Raw genomic sequence first — 18,770 nt, forward strand, 5'->3', positions numbered from 1 at the left:
CCAGTGTAAACCACGTGGAGTTCGTGGGGAATTCGGTTCTCGGAGAACCGAACCCGCTCCTCTCTACCTTATACCCATCAATTTTTTTATTTTCAATCTAAGCCCCTGCAGTTTTCTGTAAGCATCTGCTTCGCTATGATGATCAACAAGTCACAAGGGCAAACACTCAGGGCTTGAGGCGTAGATCTTAGGACCAGCTGCTACAAGCATGGCAGAGGTGTCACTATCACTGGTGACACCCAGAGAGGTGGCGAGGGAGATTGTAATGCAGTGCGCGCAGATAAACAGCGCAATGGTAAAAAGGAGGCATGGTTTCATAGGTAGGGGCGTGGCCTGGTGGCCTGAATCTACATTTTGTTGCTCCGGGTGTCCCGGGGGTTGGGGGCTGCACCCGGGGACTAGTGTGTGAGCTGTGCTGGCTCCTGCACAGTGACAGGGCATGGCCACCCAGCATGACGCCTCCCTTCTTGACCATGCTGTAATTGCAGTCGCACTGCAGTTCAGCGTGATCATAAAAAATGGTGTAGGCTCCTGCTGGTGCAGGCTGTAGAGAAAAGCTGCTGTGACCACGCCCCCTGTGTCTCCTCCGTTGCAGACCCCATTTTGAAGCCTTGCCCCCGGACTAAGAGAAAAGTATGCCCTTGCGCACTATCCTGACTTCTCCTCCCGTCTGCTTAATTTGTGCCTTCCAACGCACAATGCGAACAACAGGTGGTGCTGCAGGGCCCACACCCTTTTTCTTGCCTTACAGAACAGCTCTGGAGCTGTTGCAGTGCCCAGCTGCTGCAAGAAATCAGCTTGAATGCTTCAGGGGATGGGGCATGGCCAACATGAGCCCCACACCAAAGGAGGGTGGGGGTGTTTAATGCGAACTAGGGGTCATCCAAGCACTGCAAAAGGCCGCCATGCCCTGCATGCCCCTTTTCTCTTTTCATATGCAGATGAGGGTTCCAGTCAACTTTGGCCCACTGCTTGGATAACATCACCGTATGCAAATCCGTCTGCTGCAGACCTTCCCCCAGGAGTGCTTGTACTAGTTGTTGCATATGGTTTGATATTTGATGGTGCTTCAGTATTAGGCAGCCTTCCGCCCTCCCATGTTCATCTGAAAAGATGTGGTCTCCCTGCAGTTGTTGTCCCCAGATGAGAGTTCCCTTGTGCTGCCTCAGTTGAATCTCCTTTACTTGACAGAGATGTGCCTGGGCAGCGGCCCTCACCAGCCCTATCCCAAATCATACTTATTTTGCATAGGAGATACCATGGTCATGAAGATTGTTCTCCCAGGGTGAGGTTCATTCATTGCATTCTGGGTATGCTGACCCCTGTGATTTTCCCAAATGTGGGAAACTCGACTGCATTATTTGTGGTAGTGGGGGACTGTGTTTGTGCTTTCCTCTGGTCAGCTCTGGTAAAAGTCAGATTTCTTTGTCTCAGATCTTCCTCTAGCCTTGTTCTTCTTTCGAGAGTTCCAAGGTGCTGCCTCAGTTGGATCTCCTTCACTTCACAGGGGGGAACCCGAGCAGCGACCCTCCCCAGCTCTAGCCCAACTCCTACTTACCTGCCAGGTGAGATACTATGATCATGAAGGTGCTTCTCCCAGGGCAAGGCTCAACCATTGCACTCTGGGTGTGCTGCTCCTGCGATTTCCCCAAATGTGGGAAACTTGACTGCATAATTTGTGTTTCCCCTCGTCGGCTCTCGTATAATTCAGATCTCTTTGTCTCAGGTCTCTCTACAGCCTAGTTTGCTGTCTGTTTCCACTTCTCTTTTCTTGAGCCGCTCCCTTCTATGCCCTTGCGCACTATCCTGACTTCTCCCGTCTGCTTACTTCGTGCCTTCCAACGCACAATGCGAACTACAGGTAGTGCTGCAGGGCCCACACCCTTTTACTTGCCTTACAGAGTAGCTCTGGAGCAGTTACAGTGCCCAGCTGCTGCAAGAAATCAGCTTGAATGCTTCAGGGGCTGGGGCATAGCCAACATGAGCCCCACACCGAAGGAGGGTGGAGGTGTGTAATGCGAACTAGGGGTCATCCAAGCGCTGCAAAAGGCCGCCATGCCCTGCACGCCCCTTTTCTCTTTTCATATGCAGACGAGGGTTGAAGCCAACTTTGACCCACTGCTTGGATGACATCACCATATGCAAATCCATCTGCTGCAGGCCTTCCCCCAGGAATGCTTGCACTAGTTGTTGCATTTGGTTTGTTGTTTGGGGGTGCTTCAGCATTAGGCAGCCTTCTGCCCTCACATGTTCATCTGAAAATATGTGTTCTCCCTGCAGTTGTTGTCCCCAGATGAGAGTTCCCTTGTGCTGCCTCAGTTGAATCTCCTTTACTTGACAGAGATGTGCCTGAGCAGCGGCCCTCCCCAGCCCTATCCCAAATCATACTTATTTTGCATAGGCGATACCATGGTCATGAAGATTTTTCTCCCAGGGTGAGGTTCATTCATTGCATTCTGGGTATGCTGACCCCTGTGATTTCCCCAAATGTGGGAAACTCGACTGCATTATTTGTGGTAGTGGGGGACTGTGTTTGTGCTTTCCTCTGGTCAGCTCTGGAAAAAGTCTGATTTCTTTGTCTCAGATCTTCCTCTAGCCTTGTTCTTCTTTCGAGAGTTCCCTTGTGCTGCCTCAGTTGGATCTCTTTCACTTGACAGGGGGGTGCCCGAACAGCGGCATATGTTGAAGATACAATTTGTGAATTGCATTTAACACTATCTCCCTTTCCTGGGGAGAAGATGGTAGGGCCGATTTGAAAAACCGGCGAGGAGGCACCTCTTCGAATTTCAGCTTGTAACCCTGAGAAACAATTTCTATTGCCTAGGGATCCACCTGCGAATGAACCCAGATGTGGCTGAAAACTCGAAGACGTGCCCCCAACTGGGCGGACTCCTTTAGCGGAGCCCCAGCGTCATGCGGTGGATTTTGTAGAGGCCGGGGAGGACTTCTGTTCCTGGGAACTAGCTGTGTTGTGCAGCTTCTTCCCTCTGCCCTTACCTCTGGCAAGAAAGGACGCACCTCGTACTTTCTTGTTTCTCTGTGATCGAAAGGACTGCATTTGATAATGTGGTGCTTTCTTAGGCTGTGAGGGAATATAAGGCAAAAAATTTGATTTACCAGCTGTAGCTGTGGAGACTAGGTCCGAGAGACTTTCCCCAAACAATTCCTCACCCCTGTAAGGTAAAACCTCCATATGCCTTTTTGAGTCGGCATCACCTGTCCATTGCCGGGTCCATAGGACTCGTCTAGCAGAAATCGACATAGCGTTTATTCTAGAACCCAGTAGACTAATGTCACTTTGAGCATCTCTCATATATAGGACAGCATCTTTTATATGCCCTATGGTCAATAACATAGCATCCTTATCTAGGGTCTCAATCTCTGCTGATAAGGTATCTGTCCATGCTGCCACTGCGCTACAACCCCGGCCGACGCAATTACCGGTCTGAGTAAGGTACCAGAATGTGTGTAAATGGACTTTAGGGTAACCTCCTGCTTGCGGTCAGCAGGGTCCCTGATGGTAGCCGTATCCTGGGATGGCAGCGCTACCTTTTTGGATAAGCGTGTCAATGCTTTATCCACCCTAGGGGAGGATTCCCACCGTATCCTGTCCATTGGCGGGAAAGGATACGCCATAAGAATCCTTTTGGGAATCTGCAGCTTTTTGTCTGGAGATTCCCAAGCTTTTTCACATAATTCGTTCAACTCATGTGAGGGGGGAAAGGTTATCTCAGGTTTCTTTCCCTTATACATGTGTACCCTCGTGTCAGGGACAGGGGACTCTGTGATGTGCAAAACATCTTTTATTGCAATAATCATATATCGAATACATTTAGCCAATTTTGGCTGTAACTTTGCATCATCGTAGTCGACACTGGAGTCAGAATCTGTGTCGGTATCTGTGTCAACTATTTGGGATAGTGGGCGCTTTTGAGACCCCGAAGGTCCCTGCGACATAGGGACAGGCATGGGTTGACTCCCTGACTGTTCCCTAGCTTCAGCTTTGTCTAATCTCTTGTGTAATAAGTTTACATTAGCACTTAAAACATTCCACATATCCATCCAGTCAGGTGTCGGCGTTGTCGATGGAGACACCACATTAATTTGCTCCTGCTCCTCTCTAGGAGAGCCTTCTACCTCAGACATGTCGACACACGTGTACCGACACACCATACACTCAGGGAATCCTCTTATCTGAGGACAGTTCCCCAACAAGGCCCTTTGGAGAGACAGAGAGAGAGAGTATGCCAGCACACACCCCAGCGCTATATGACCCAGGAAAAAAACACAATAATTTTATGTTTACCCAGTAGCGCTGTATTTCCATATATATATGCGCCTAATTATGTGCCCCCCTCTTCTTTAAGACCCTCTTTCTACCGTGGTATAAGCAGGGGAGAGTCCGTGGAGCTTCCCCTCAGCGGTGCTGTGGAGAAAATGGCGCTGGTGAGTGCTGAGGGAGAAGCCCCACCCCCTCAGCGATGGGCTTCTGTCCCGCTCAAATATAGTAAAAAAATGGCGGGGGCTCTTATATATATATATACAGTGCCTAGCTGCATATATATTTATTTTGCCAAAGAGTGGTCTATATTGCTGCCCAGGGCGTCCCCCCTGCGCCCTTCACCCTTACACTGACTGCCGTGTGTGAGGTGTATTGGAGCAATGGAGCACAGCTTTACTGCTGTGCGTTACCTCAGTGAAGATCATGAAGTCTTCCGCCGCCTCTGAAGTCTTCTTTTCTTCTCATACTCACCCGGCTTCTATCTTCCGGCTCTGCGAGGGGGACGGCGGCGCGGCTCTGGGACGGACGGCGAGGGTGAGACCTGCGTACCGATCCCTCTGGAGCTAATGCTGTACAGTAGCCTAAGAAGCAGAGCCTATCAACTCACAGAAGTAGGTGTGCATCTCTCCCCTCCGCCCCTCGATGCAGGGAGTCTGTTGCCAGCAGGCTCCCTGAAAATAAAAAAATCTAACAAATATACTTTCTGTCAGGAAACTCAGGAGAGCTCCCTGAAAAGCACCCAGTCTCCTCTGGGCACAGTAGTAAACTGAGGTCTGGAGGAGGGGCATAAAGGGAGGAGCCAGTGCACACCCAGATCTAAAGTCTTTCTTAAAGTGCCCATGTCTCCTGCGGAGCCCGTCTATCCCCCATGGTCCTTACGGAGTCCCCAGCATCCTCTAGGACGTAAGAGAAAAATTATGCTGGCAGAAAAATCCAATTGAGTGATTAAACAGCTCCAGAGCTGCTCTGTAAGGCAAGTAAAAGGGTGTGGGCCCTGCAGCACTACCTGTAGTTTGCATTGTGCATTGGAAGCCTAGTTTGCTGTCTGTTTCCACTTCTTTTTTCTTGAGCCCCTCCCGTCTATACCCTTGTGCACTATCCTGACTTCTCCTCCCGTCTGCTTACTTTGTGCCTTCCAATGCACAATGCAAACTACAGGTAGTGCTGCAGGGCCCACACCCTTTTACTTGCCTTACAGAGCAGCTCTGGAGCTGTTACAGTGCCCAGCTGCTGCAAGAAATCAGCTTGAATCCTTCAGGGGCTGGGGCATAGCCAACATGAGCCCCACAGCGACGGAGGGTGGAGGTGTTTAATGCGAACTAGGGGTCATCCAAGTGCCGCAAAAGGCCGCCATGCCCTGCACGCCCCTTTTCTCTTTTCATATGCAGACGAGGGTTGAAGCCAACTTTGACCCACTGCTTGGATGACATCGCCATATGCAAATCCATCTGCTGCAGGCCTTCCCCCAGGAATACTTGCACTAGTTGTTGCATTTGGTTTGTTGTTTGAGGGTGCTTCAGTATTAGGCAGCCTTCTGCCCTCCCATGTTCATCTGAAAATATGTGTTCTCCCTGCAGTTGTTGTCCCCAGATGAGAGTTCCCTTGTGCTGCCTCAGTTGAATCTCCTTTACTTGACAGAGATGTGCCTGAGCAGCGGCCCTCCCCAGCCCTATTCCAAATCATACTTATTTTGCATAGGAGATACCATGGTCATGAAGACTGTTCTCCCAGGGTGCGGTTCATTCATTGCATTCTGGGTATGCTGACCCCTGTGATTTCCCCAAATGTGGGAAACTCGACTGCATTATTTAATGCGAACTAGGGGTCATCCAAGCACCGCAAAAGGCCGCCATGCCCTGCATACCCCTTTTCTCTTTTCATAAGCAGACGAGGTTTGAAGCCAACTTTGACCCACTGCTTGGATGACATCACTTGCTGCCTTTCCAATGAAGCAAGTTTAATTTAATAATAGGTGAAAAACCATCCCTACAAAGGTGTTAATCAGATACTTGGCTTTGTGGACACTTTTCAGAGCACAAATTTGTTAGCATAAAAATAAAGCCAGAAAATGAAGAGCTGTTTAATCACTCAATTGGATTTTTCTGCCAGCATATTTCTTTTTCTCTGCAACCCACTGCTAAATTGTGCTTCCTAGCTGTTTTTATAAAATCACTGAATCAAATCTAACTCTGATTACATCAGAGAAGGCCAGGTACCCTACACCATAACAGGGGGTTTGAAATTTTGACTTGTCTACTTAAAGATCACCAAAATCTGATAACAAGGTCGATTAAGTCCCTGGGTGGGATTGAACCACCAACCTTTTGGTTAACAGCCTTACACACTAACTGATTGCGCCACAGCGACACTTTGCAAAAGTACATACTGACAAAGGCTAATAAGCATTCATCTAGAACGATTCCTAGAAACATTTTAAAAAGTCAATAATGTGGAGAGTTTTTGTAAGATGTTTCTTCCATCAACCAATGAAGAAACACATTGGTACTTTCCCATGATGAGTGAGTGCTTCAGGATCTTTTGCACTTACATGTGCAGCAGAGTACTGTAATGGAAGCATGCTGGGTCCATAACCCAGAGGTAGGCAGATTGAAACTATCCTCTGCTATATGCATTTTTTTTTGTTAATTAAAGTAATCCAAAACTGGGATTGATATTTTTGCTCTTTTATTTTTACTTAAAGTACAATAACTTTTACCATTTTAATTTGTTTTAATAGTATATTGACAGTATTGTTTTCTTTCAAAAATCCAATTAATTTTCTTTACCCGATTATTAAAATGGTAATTGACAAAAACAAACTACATTGTCACCAGAAGAGCAATACAAAATGTACAAGTGATATATTAAAATCATCTTTCCAGCTTGAATTTCAATGATGCATTGGGGCAACGATTTTGTGAGAAACATCTTCACCCTTAAATAAAGATTTTCTTAATTCCTTACCTGTGTGCTAATTAGATATCACCTTGTTTTCACATTAAACAGACTTCCACATGAGAAAACAGCAAAGATGCAGTGGCGTTAATGTTTCCTGGTGTCAACCTGTATTATTTCCGTAGATATTGAAATGAGGATGCATCTTGCTGCCTTTCCAATGAAGCAAGTTTAATTTAGTAATAGGTGAAAAACCATCCCTACAAAGATGTTAATCAGATACTTGGCTTTGTGGACACTTTTCAGAGAACAAATTTGTAATCATAAAAATAAAGCCAGAAAATGAAGAGCTGTTTAATCACTCAATTGGATTTTTCTGCCAGCATTTTTCTTTTTCTCTGCAACCCACTGCTAAATTGTGCTTCCTAGCTGTTTTTTTATAAAATCACTTAATCAAATCTAACTCTGATTACATCAGAGAAGGCCAGGTACCCTATACCATAAGAGGGGGTTTGCAATTTTGACTTGTCTACTTAAATATCACCAAAATCTGATAACAAGGTCAATTAAGTCCCTGGGTGGGATTGAACCACCAACCTTTTGGTTAACAGCCTTACACACTAACTGATTGCGCCACAGCGACACTTTGCAAAAAGCACATACTGACAAAGACTAATAAGCATTCATCTAGAACGTTTCCTAGAAAAACTTTAAAAAGTCAATAATCTGGAGAGTTTTTGTAAGATGTTTCTTCCAGCAACCAATGAAGAAACACATTGGTACTTTCGCATGATGAGTGAGTGCTTCAGGATCTCTTGCACTTACATGTGCAGCAGAGTACTGCAATGGAAGCATGCTGGGCCCATAACCCAGAGGTAGGCAGATTGAAACTATCCTTTGCTATATGAATTTTTTTTTTTGTTCATTAAAGTAATCCAAAACTGGGATTGATATTTTAGCTTTTATTTTTACTTAAAGTACAATAACTTTTACCATTTTAATTTGTTTTAATAGTATATTGACAGTATTGTTTTCTTTCAAAAATCCACTTAATTTTCTTTACCCTATTATTAAAATGGTAATTGACAAAAACAAACTACATTGTCACCATAAGAGCAATACAAAATGTACAAGTGATATATTAAAATCATCTTTCCAGCTTGAATTTCAATGATGCATTGGGGCAACGATTTTGTGAGAAACATCTTCACCCTTAAATAAAGATTTTCTTAATTCCTTACCTGTGTGCTAATTAGATATCACCTTGTTTTCACATTAAACAGACTTCCACATGAGAAAGCAGCAAGGATGCAGTGGCGTTAATGTTTCCTGGTATCAACCTGTATTATTTCAGTAGATATTGAAATGAGGATGCATCTTGCTGCCTTTCCAATGAAGCAAGTTTAATTTAGTAATAGGTGAAAAACCATCCCTACAAATATGTTAATCAGATACTTGGCTTTGTGGACACTTTTCAGAGAACAAATTAGTTAGTATAAAAATAAAGCCAGAAAATGAAGAGCTGTTTAATCACTCAATTGGATTTTTCTGCCAGCATATTTCTTTTTCTCTGCAACCCACTGCCAAATTGTGCTTCCTAGCTGTTTTTATAAAATCACTGAATCAAATCTAACTCTGATTACATCAGAGAAGGCCAGGTACCCTACACCATAACAGGGGGTTTGAAATTTTGACTTGTCTACTTAAAGATCACCAAAATCTGATAACAAGGTCAATTAAGTCCCTGGTTGGGATTGAACAACCAACCTTTTGGTTAATAGCCTTACACACTAACTGATTGCGCCACAGCTACACTTTGCAAAAGTACATACTGACAAAGGCTAATAAGCATTCATCTAGAACGATTCCTAGAAACATTTTAAAAAGTCAATAATGTGGAGAGTTTTTGTAAGATGTTTCTTCCATCAACCAATGAAGAAACACATTGGTACTTTCCCATGATAAGTGAGTGCTTCAGGACCTCTTGCACTTACATGTGCAGCAGAGTACTGTAATGGAAGCATGCTGGGTCCATAACCCAGAGGTAGGCAGATTGAAACTATCCTCTGCTATATGCATTTTTTTTTGTTAATTAAAGTAATCCAAAACTGGGATTGATATTTTTGCTCTTTTATTTTTACTTAAAGTACAATAACTTTTACCATTTTAATTTGTTTTAAGAGTATATTGACAGTATTGTTTTCTTTCAAAAATCCACTTAATTTTCTTTACCCGATTATTAAAATGGTAATTGACAAAAACAAACTACATTGTCACCAGAAGAGCAATACAAAATGTACAAGTGATATATTAAAATCATCTTTCCAGCTTGAATTTCAATGATGCATTGGGGCAACGATTTTGTGAGAAACATCTTCACCCTTAAATAAAGATTTTCTTAATTCCTTACCTGTGTGCTAATTAGATATCACCTTGTTTTCACATTAAACAGACTTCCACATGAGAAAACAGCAAAGATGCAGTGGCGTTAATGTTTCCTGGTGTCAACCTGTATTATTTCCGTAGATATTGAAATGAGGATGCATCTTGCTGCCTTTCCAATGAAGCAAGTTTAATTTAGTAATAGGTGAAAAACCATCCCTACAAAGATGTTAATCAGATACTTGGCTTTGTGGACACTTTTCAGAGAACAAATTTGTAATCATAAAAATAAAGCCAGAAAATGAAGAGCTGTTTAATCACTTAATTGGATTTTTCTGCCAGCATTTTTCTTTTTCTCTGCAACCCACTGCTAAATTGTGCTTCCTAGCTGTTTTTTTATAAAATCACTTAATCAAATCTAACTCTGATTACATCAGAGAAGGCCAGGTACCCTACACCATAAGAGGGGGTTTGCAATTTTGACTTGTCTACTTAAATATTACCAAAATCTGATCACAAGGTCAATTACGTCCCTGGACGGGATTGAACCACCAACCTTTTGATTAATAGCTGAACACACTAACCGATTGCGCCACAGAGACACTTTGCGAAAAGTACATACTGACAAAGACTAATAAGCATTCATCTAGAACGTTTCCTAGAAAAACTTTAAAAAGTCAATAATCTGGAGAGTTTTTGTAAGATGTTTCTTCCAGCAACCAATGAAGAAACACATTGGTACTTTCGCATGATGAGTGAGTGCTTCAGGATCTCTTGCACTTACATGTGCAGCAGAGTACTGCAATGGAAGCATGCTGGGCCCATAACCCAGAGGTAGGCAGATTGAAACTATCCTTTGCTATATGCATTTTTTTTTTGTTCATTAAAGTAATCCAAAACTGGGATTGATATTTTAGCTTTTATTTTTACTTAAAGTACAATAACTTTTACCATTTTAATTTGTTTTAATAGTATATTGACAGTATTGTTTTCTTTCAAAAATCCTATTAATTTTCTTTACCCGATTATTAAAATGGTAATTGACAAAAACAAACTACATTGTCACCAGAAGAGCAATACAAAATGTACAAGTGATATATTAAAATCATCTTTCCAGCTTGAATTTCAATGATGCATTGGGGCAACGATTTTGTGAGAAACATCTTCACCCTTAAATAAAGATTTTCTTAATTCCTTACCTGTGTGCTAATTAGATATCACCTTGTTTTCACATTAAACTGACTTCCACATGAGAAAGCAGCAAGGATGCAGTGGCGTTAATGTTTCCTGGTGTCAACCTGTATTATTTCAGTAGATATTGAAATGAGGATGCATCTTGCTGCCTTTCCAATGAAGCAAGTTTAATTTAGTAATAGGTGAAAAACCATCCCTACAAATATGTTAATCAGATACTTGGCTTTGTGGACACTTTTCAGAGAACAAATTCGTTAGCATAAAAATAAAGCCAGAAAATGAAGAGCTGTTTAATCACTCAATTGGATTTTTCTGCCAGCATATTTCTTTTTCTCTGCAACCCACTGCTAAATTGTGCTTCCTAGCTGTTTTTTTTATAAAATCACTGATTCAAATCTAACTCTGATTACATCAGAGTAGGCCAGGTACCCTACACCATAAGAAGGGGGTTTGAAATTTTGACTTGTCTACTTAAAGATCACCAAAATCTGATAACAAGGTCAATTACATCCCTGCGTGGGATTGAACCACCAACCCTGTGATTAATAACCAAACACACCAACAGATTGCGCCACAGAGACACTTTACAAACGCACATACTGACAAAGGCTAATAAGCATTCATCTAGAACGTTTCCTAGAAAAACTTTAAAAAGTCAATAATCTGGAGAGTTTTTGTAAGATGTTTCTTCCATCAACCAACGAAGAAACACATTGGTACTTTCCCATGATGAGTGAGTGCTTCAGGATCTCTTGCACTTACATGTGCAGCAGAGTACTGCAATGGAAAAATGCTGGGCCCATAACCCAGAGGTAGGCAGATTGAAACTATCCTCTGCTATATGCATTTTTTTTTGTTAATTAAAGTAATCCAAAACTGGGATTGATATTTTTGCTCTTTTATTTTTACTTAAAGTGCAATAACTTTTACCTTTTTAATTTGTTTTAATAGTATATTGACAGTATTTTTTTCTTTCAAAAATCCACTTAATTTTCTTTACCCTATTATTAAAATGGTAATTGACAAAAACAAACTACATTGTCACCAGAAGAGCAATACAAAATGTACAAGTGATATATTAAAATCATCTTTCCAGCTTGAATTTCAATGATGCATTGGGGTAACGATTTTGTGAGAAACACCTTCACCCTTGAATAAAGATTTTCTTAATTCCTTACCTGTGTGCTAATTAGATATCACCTTGTTTTCACATTAAACAGACTTCAACATGCGAAAGCAGCAAGGATGCAGTGGCGTTAATGTTTCCTGGTGTCAACCTGTATTATTTCAGTAGACATTGAAATGAGGATGCATCTTGCTGCCTTTCCAATGAAGCAAGTTTAATTTAGTAATAGGTGAAAAACCATCCCTACAAAGGTGTTAATCAGAGACTTGGCTTTGTGGACACTTTTCAGAGAACAAATTTGTTAGCATAAAAATAAAGCCAGAAAATGAAGAGCTGTTTAATCACTCAATTGGATTTTTTTGCCAGCATATTTCTTTTTCTCTGCAACCCACTGCTAAATTGTGCTTCCTAGCTGTTTTTATAAAATCACTGAATCAAATCTAACTCTGATTACATCAGAGAAGGCCAGGTACCCTACACCATAACAGGGGGTTTGAAATTTTGACTTGTCTACTTAAAGATCACCAAAATCTGATAACAAGGTCAATTAAGTCCCTGGGTGGGATTGAACAACCAACCTTTTGGTTAATAGCCTTACACACTAACTGATTGCGCCACAGCTACACTTTGCAAAAGTACATACTGACAAAGGCTAATAAGCATTCATCTAGAACGATTCCTAGAAACATTTTAAAAAGTCAATAATGTGGAGAGTTTTTGTAAGATGTTTCTTCCATCAACCAATGAAGAAACACATTGGTACTTTCCCATGATAAGTGAGTGCTTCAGGACCTCTTGCACTTACATGTGCAGCAGAGTACTGTAATGGAAGCATGCTGGGTCCATAACCCAGAGGTAGGCAGATTGAAACTATCCTCTGCTATATGCATTTTTTTTGTTAATTAAAGTAATCCAAAACTGGGATTGATATTTTTGCTCTTTTATTTTTACTTAAAGTACAATAACTTTTACCATTTTAATTTGTTTTAATAGTATATTGACAGTATTGTTTTCTTTCAAAAATCCAATTAATTTTCTTTACCCGATTATTAAAATGGTAATTGACAAAAACAAACTACATTGTCACCAGAAGAGCAATACAAAATGTACAAGTGATATATTAAAATCATCTTTCCAGCTTGAATTTCAATGATGCATTGGGGCAACGATTTTGTGAGAAACATCTTCACCCTTAAATAAAGATTTTCTTAATTCCTTACCTGTGTGCTAATTAGATATCACCTTGTTTTCACATTAAACAGACTTCCACATGAGAAAGCAGCAAGTTTGCAGTGGCGTTAATGTTTCCTGGTGTCAACCTGTATTATTTCTGTAGATATTGAAATGAGGATGCATCTTGCTGCCTTTCCAATGAAGCAAGTTTAATTTAGTAATAGGTGAAAAACCATCCCTACAAAGGTGTTAATCAGAGACTTGGCTTTGTGGACACTTTTCACAGAACAAATTTGTTAGCATAAAAATAAAGCCAGAAAATGAAGAGCTGTTTAATCACTCAATTGGATTTTTTTGCCAGCATATTTCTTTTTCTCTGCAACCCACTGCTAAATTGTGCTTCCTAGCTGTTTTTTATAAAATCACTGAATCAAATCTAACTCTGATTACATCAGAGAAGGCCAGGTACCCTACACCATAACAGGGGGTTTGAAATTTTTACTTGTCTACATAAAGATCACCAAAATCTGATAACAAGGTCAATTACGTCCCTGGGTGGGATTGAACCACCAACTTTTTGGTTAATAGCCTTACACACTAACTGATTGCGCCACAGCGACACTTTGCAAAAGCATATACTGAAAAAGGCTAATAAGCATTCATCTAGAACGTTTCCTAGAAACATTTTAAAAAGTCAATAATGTGGAGAGTTTTTGTAAGATGTTTCTTCCATCAACCAATGAAGAAACACATTGGTACTTTCCCATGATGAGTGAGTGCTTCAGGATCTCTTGCACTTACATGTGCAGCAGAGTACTGTAATGGAAGCATGCTGGGTCCATAACCCAGAGGTAGGCAGATTGAAACTACCCTCTGCTATATGCATTTTTTTTGTTAATTAAAGTAATCCAAAACTGGGATTGACATTTTTGCTCTTTTATTTTTACTTAAAGTACAATAACTTTTACCATTTTAATTTGTTTTAATAGTATATTGACAGTATTGTTTTCTTTCAAAAATTCACTTAATTTTCTTTTCTGTGTGCTAATTAGATAGCACCTTGTTTTCACATTAAATAGACTTCCACATGAGAAAGCAGCAAGGATGCAGTGGCGTTAATGTTTCCTGGTGGTAGTGGGGGACTGTGTTTGTGCTTTCCTCTGGTCAGCTCTGGTAAAAGTCAGATTTCTTTGTCTCAGATCTTCCTCTAGCCTTGTTCTTCTTTCGAGAGTTCCCTTGTGCTGCCTCAGTTGGATCTCCTTCACTTGACAGGGGCGTACCCGAGCAGCGACCCTCCCCAGCACTAGCCCAACTCCTACTTACCTGCCAGGTGAGATACTATGATCATGAAGGTGCTTCTCCCAGGGCAAGGCTCACCCATTGCACTCTGGGTGTGCTGCTCCTGCGATTTCCCCAAATGTGGGAAACTTGACTGCATAATTTGTGTTTCCCCTGGTCGGCTCTCGTATAATTCAGATCTCTTTGTCTCAGGTCTCTCTCCAGCCTAGTTTGCTGTCTGTTTCCACTTCTCTTTTCTTAAACCGCTCCCTTCTATGTCCTTGCGCACCTTAATTAAATCTAACTCTGATTACGTCAGAGAAGGCCAGGTACCCTACACCATAAGAGGGGGTTTGAAATTTTGACTTGTCTACTTAAAGATCACCAAAATCTGATCACAAGGTCAATTACATCACTGGGTGGGAACCTTTTGGTTAATAGCCCATGTAAGTGCAAGAGATCCTGAAGCACTCACTCATCATGGGAAAGTACCAATGTGTTTCTTACAAAAATTCTCCAGATTATTGACTTTTTAAAGTTTTTCTAGGAAACGTTCTAGATGAATGCTTATTAGCCTTTGTCAGTATGTACTTTTGCAAAGTGTCGCTGTGGCGCAATCAGTCAGTGTGTATGGCTATTAACCTAAAGGTTGGTGATTCAATCCCACCCAGGGACGTAATTGACCTTGTTATCAGATTTTGGTGATCTTTAAGTAGACAAGTCAAAATTTCAAACCCCCTCTTATGGTGTAGGGTACCCGGCCTTCTCTGATGTAATCAGAGTTAGATTTGATTAAGTGATTTTATAAAAAACAGCTAGGAAGCACAATTTAGCAGTGGGTTGCAGAGAAAAAAAATTATGCTGGCAGAAAAGTCCAATTGAGTGATTAAACAGCTCTTCATTTTCTGATTTTATGTTTATGCTAACAAATTTGCTCTCTGAAAAGTGTCCACAAAGCCAAGTCTCTGATTAACACCTTTGTAGGAATGATTATCCACCTATTACTGAATTAAACTTGCTTCATTGGAAAGGAAGCAAGATGCATCCTCATTTCAATGTCTACTGAAATAATACAGGTTGACACCAGGAAACATAAACGTCACTGCATTCTTGCTGCTTCCTCATGGGGAAGTCTGTTTAATGTGAAAACAAGGTGATATCTAATCAGCACACAGGTAAGGAATTAAGAAAATCTTTCTTTATGGGTGAAGATGTTTCTCACAAAATTGTTGCACCAAGGCATCATTGAAATTAAAGCTGGAAAGATGATTTTAATATATCACTTGTATATTTTGTACTGCTCTTCTGGTGACAATGTAGTTTGTTTTTGTCAATTACCATTTTAATAATAGGGTAAAGAAAATTAAGTGGATTTTTGAAAGAAAACAATACTGTCAATATACTATTAAAACAAATTAAAATGGTAAAAGTTATTGTACTTTAAGTAAAAATAAAAGAGCAAAAATATCAATCCCAGTTTTGGATTACTTTAATTAACAAAAAACAATGCATATAGCAGAGGATAGTTTCAATCTGCCTACCTCTGGGTTATGGACCCAGCATGCTTCCATTACAGTACTCTGCTGCACATGTAAGTGCAAGAGATCCTGAAGCACTCACTCATCATGGGAAAGTACCAATGTGTTTCTTCATTGGTTGATGGAAGAAACATCTTACAAAAACTCTCCAGATTATTGACTTTTTCAAGTTTTTCTAGGAAACGTTCTAGATGAATGCTTATTAGCCTTTGTCAGTATGTACTTTCGCAAAGTGTCTCTGAGGCACAAACAGTTAGCGTGTTCAGTTGTTAACCAAAAGGTTGGTGGTTCAATCCCACCTAGGGACGTAATTGACCTTGTTATCAGATTTTGGTGATCTTTAAGTAGACAAGTCAAAATTTCGAAAACCCCTGTTATGGTGTAGGGTACCTGGCCTTCTCTGATGTAATCAGAGTTAGATTTTATAAAAAAAACAGCCACGAAGCACAATTTAGCAGTGGGTTGCAGAGAAAAAGAAATATGCTGGCAGAAAAATCCAATTGAGTGATTAAACAGCTCTTCATTTTCTGGCTTTATTTTTATGCTAACAAATTTGTGCTCTGAAAAGTGTCCACAAAGCCAAGTATCTTATTAACACCTTTGTAGGGATGGTTTTTCACCTATTATTAAATTAAACTTGCTTCATTGGAAAGGCAGCAAGTGATGTCATCCAAGCAGTGGGTCAAGGTTGGCTTCAAACCTCGTCTGCTTATGAAAAGAGAAAAGGGGTATGCAGGGCATGGCGGCCTTTTGCGGTGCTTGGATGACCCCTAGTTCGCATTAAATAATGCAGTCGAGTTTCCCACATTTGGGGAAATCACAGGGGTCAGCATACCCAGAATGCAATGAATGAACCGCACCCTGGGAGAACAGTCTTCATGACCATGGTATCTCCTATGCAAAATAAGTATGATTTGGGATAGGGCTGGGGAGGGCCGCTGCTCAGGCACATCTCTGTCAAGTAAAGGAGATTCAACTGAGGCAGCACAAGGGAACTCTCATCTGGGGACAACAACTGCAGGGAGAACACATATTTTCAGATGAACATGGGAGGGCAGAAGGCTGCCTAATACTGAAGCACCCCCAAACAACAAACCAAATGCAACAACTAGTGCAAGCATTCCTGGGGGAAGGCCTGCAGCAGATGGATTTGCATATGGCGATGTCATCCAAGCAGTGGGTCAAAGTTGGCTTCAACCCTCGTCTGCATATGAAAAGAGAAAAGGGGCGTGCAGGGCATGGCGGCCTTTTGCGGCACTTGGATGACCCCTAGTTCGCATTAAACACCTCCACCCTCTGTCGGTGTGGGGCTCATGTTGGCTATGCCCCAGCCCCTGAAGGATTCAAGCTGATTTCTTGCAGCAGCTGGGCACTGTAACAGCTCCAGAGCTGCTCTGTAAGGCAAGTAAAAGGGTGTGGGCCCTGCAGCACTACCTGTAGTTCGCATTGTGCAAGACCCCTAGTTCGCATTAAACACCCCCACCCTCCTTCGGTGTGGGGCTCATGTTGGCCATGCCCCAGCCCCTGAAGCATTCACGCTGATTTCTTGCAGCAGCTGGGCACTGTAACAGCTCAAGAGCTGCTCTGTAAGGCAAGTAAAAGGGTGTGGGCCCTGCAGCACTACCTGTAGTTTGCATTGTGCATTGGAAGGCACAAAGTAAGCAGACGGGAGGAGAAGTCAGGATAGTGCACAAGGGTATAGACGGGAGGGGATCAAGAAAAAATAAGTGGAAACAGACAGCAAACTAGGCTTCCAATGCACAATGCAAACTACAGGTAGTGCTGCAGGGCCCACACCCTTTTACTTGCCTTACAGAGCAGCTCTGGAGCTGTTTAATCACTCAATTGGATTTTTCTGCCAGCATAATTTTTCTCTTACGTCCTAGAGGATGCTGGGGACTCCGTAAGGACCATGGGGGATAGACGGGCTCCGCAGGAGACATGGGCACTTTAAGAAAGACTTTAGATCTGGGTGTGCACTGGCTCCTCCCTCTATGCCCCTCCTCCAGACCTCAGTTTACTACTGTGCCCAGAGGAGACTGGGTGCTTTTCAGGGAGCTCTCCTGAGTTTCCTGACAGAAAGTATATTTGTTAGATTTTTTTATTTTCAGGGAGCCTGCTGGCAACAGACTCCCTGCATCGAGGGGCGGAGGGGAGAGATGCACACCTACTTCTGTGAGTTGATAGGCTCTGCTTCTTAGGCTACTGTACAGCATTAGCTCCAGAGGGATCGGTACGCAGGTCTCACCCTCGCCGTCCGTCCCAGAGCCGCGCCGCCGTCCCCCTCGCAGAGCCGGAAGATAGAAGCCGGGTGAGTATGAGAAGAAAAGAAGACTTCAGAGGCGGCGGAAGACTTCATGATCTTCACTGAGGTAACGCACAGCAGTAAAGCTGTGCTCCATTGCTCCCATACACCTCACACACGGCAGTCAGTGTAAGGGTGAAGGGCGCAGGGGGGACGCCCTGGGCAGCAATATAGACCTCTCTTTGGCAAAATAAATATATATGCAGCTAGGCACTGTATATATATATAAGAGCCCCCGCCATTTTTTTAAGGGGGGGGGCTATTTGAGCGGGACAGAAGCCCGTCGCTGAGGGGGTGGGGCTTCTCCCTCAGCACTCCCCAGCGCCATTTTCTCCACAGCACCGCTGAGGGGAAGCTCCATGGACTCTCCCCTGCTTATACCACGGTAGAAAGAGGGTCTTAAAGAAGAGGGGGCACATAATTAGGCGCATATATATATGGAAATACAGCGCTACTGGGTAAACATAAAATGATTGTGTTTTTTTTCTGGGTCATATAGCGCTGGGGTGTGTGCTGGCATACTTTCTCTCTCTGTCTCTCCAAAGGGCCTTGTTGGGGAACTGTCCTCAGATAAGAGGATTCCCTGAGTGTATGGTG

At 42.3% G+C, this 18,770-nt stretch overlaps 3 non-coding genes and 3 pseudogenes across 3 annotated transcripts; 5 read left to right on the plus strand and 1 right to left on the minus strand.

Annotated features, from left to right (window-relative positions):
- The first annotated feature begins 1,234 nt into the window (after positions 1-1,234).
- On the plus strand, positions 1,235-1,398 carry LOC135037268 (U1 spliceosomal RNA). The gene has a single exon (XR_010231831.1). It is a non-coding gene; the product is annotated as a U1 spliceosomal RNA (small nuclear RNA).
- Positions 1,399-1,550: 152 nt separating this feature from the next.
- Positions 1,551-1,686, plus strand: LOC135037225 (U1 spliceosomal RNA; annotated as a pseudogene).
- A 698-nt stretch (positions 1,687-2,384) lies between these two features.
- Positions 2,385-2,548, plus strand: LOC135037136 (U1 spliceosomal RNA). Its single transcript, XR_010231729.1, has one exon. It is a non-coding gene; the product is annotated as a U1 spliceosomal RNA (small nuclear RNA).
- Positions 2,549-5,963: 3,415 nt separating this feature from the next.
- Positions 5,964-6,142, plus strand: LOC135037245 (U1 spliceosomal RNA; annotated as a pseudogene).
- An 8,225-nt stretch (positions 6,143-14,367) lies between these two features.
- Positions 14,368-14,530, plus strand: LOC135037181 (U1 spliceosomal RNA). The gene has a single exon (XR_010231772.1). It is a non-coding gene; the product is annotated as a U1 spliceosomal RNA (small nuclear RNA).
- A 2,070-nt stretch (positions 14,531-16,600) lies between these two features.
- Positions 16,601-16,779, minus strand: LOC135037247 (U1 spliceosomal RNA; annotated as a pseudogene).
- Between the last annotated feature and the right edge of the window lie 1,991 nt (positions 16,780-18,770).

The sequence above is a fragment of the Pseudophryne corroboree genome, unplaced genomic scaffold (assembly GCF_028390025.1).
Source record: "Pseudophryne corroboree isolate aPseCor3 unplaced genomic scaffold, aPseCor3.hap2 scaffold_670, whole genome shotgun sequence".
Classification (NCBI taxonomy): domain Eukaryota; kingdom Metazoa; phylum Chordata; class Amphibia; order Anura; family Myobatrachidae; genus Pseudophryne; species Pseudophryne corroboree.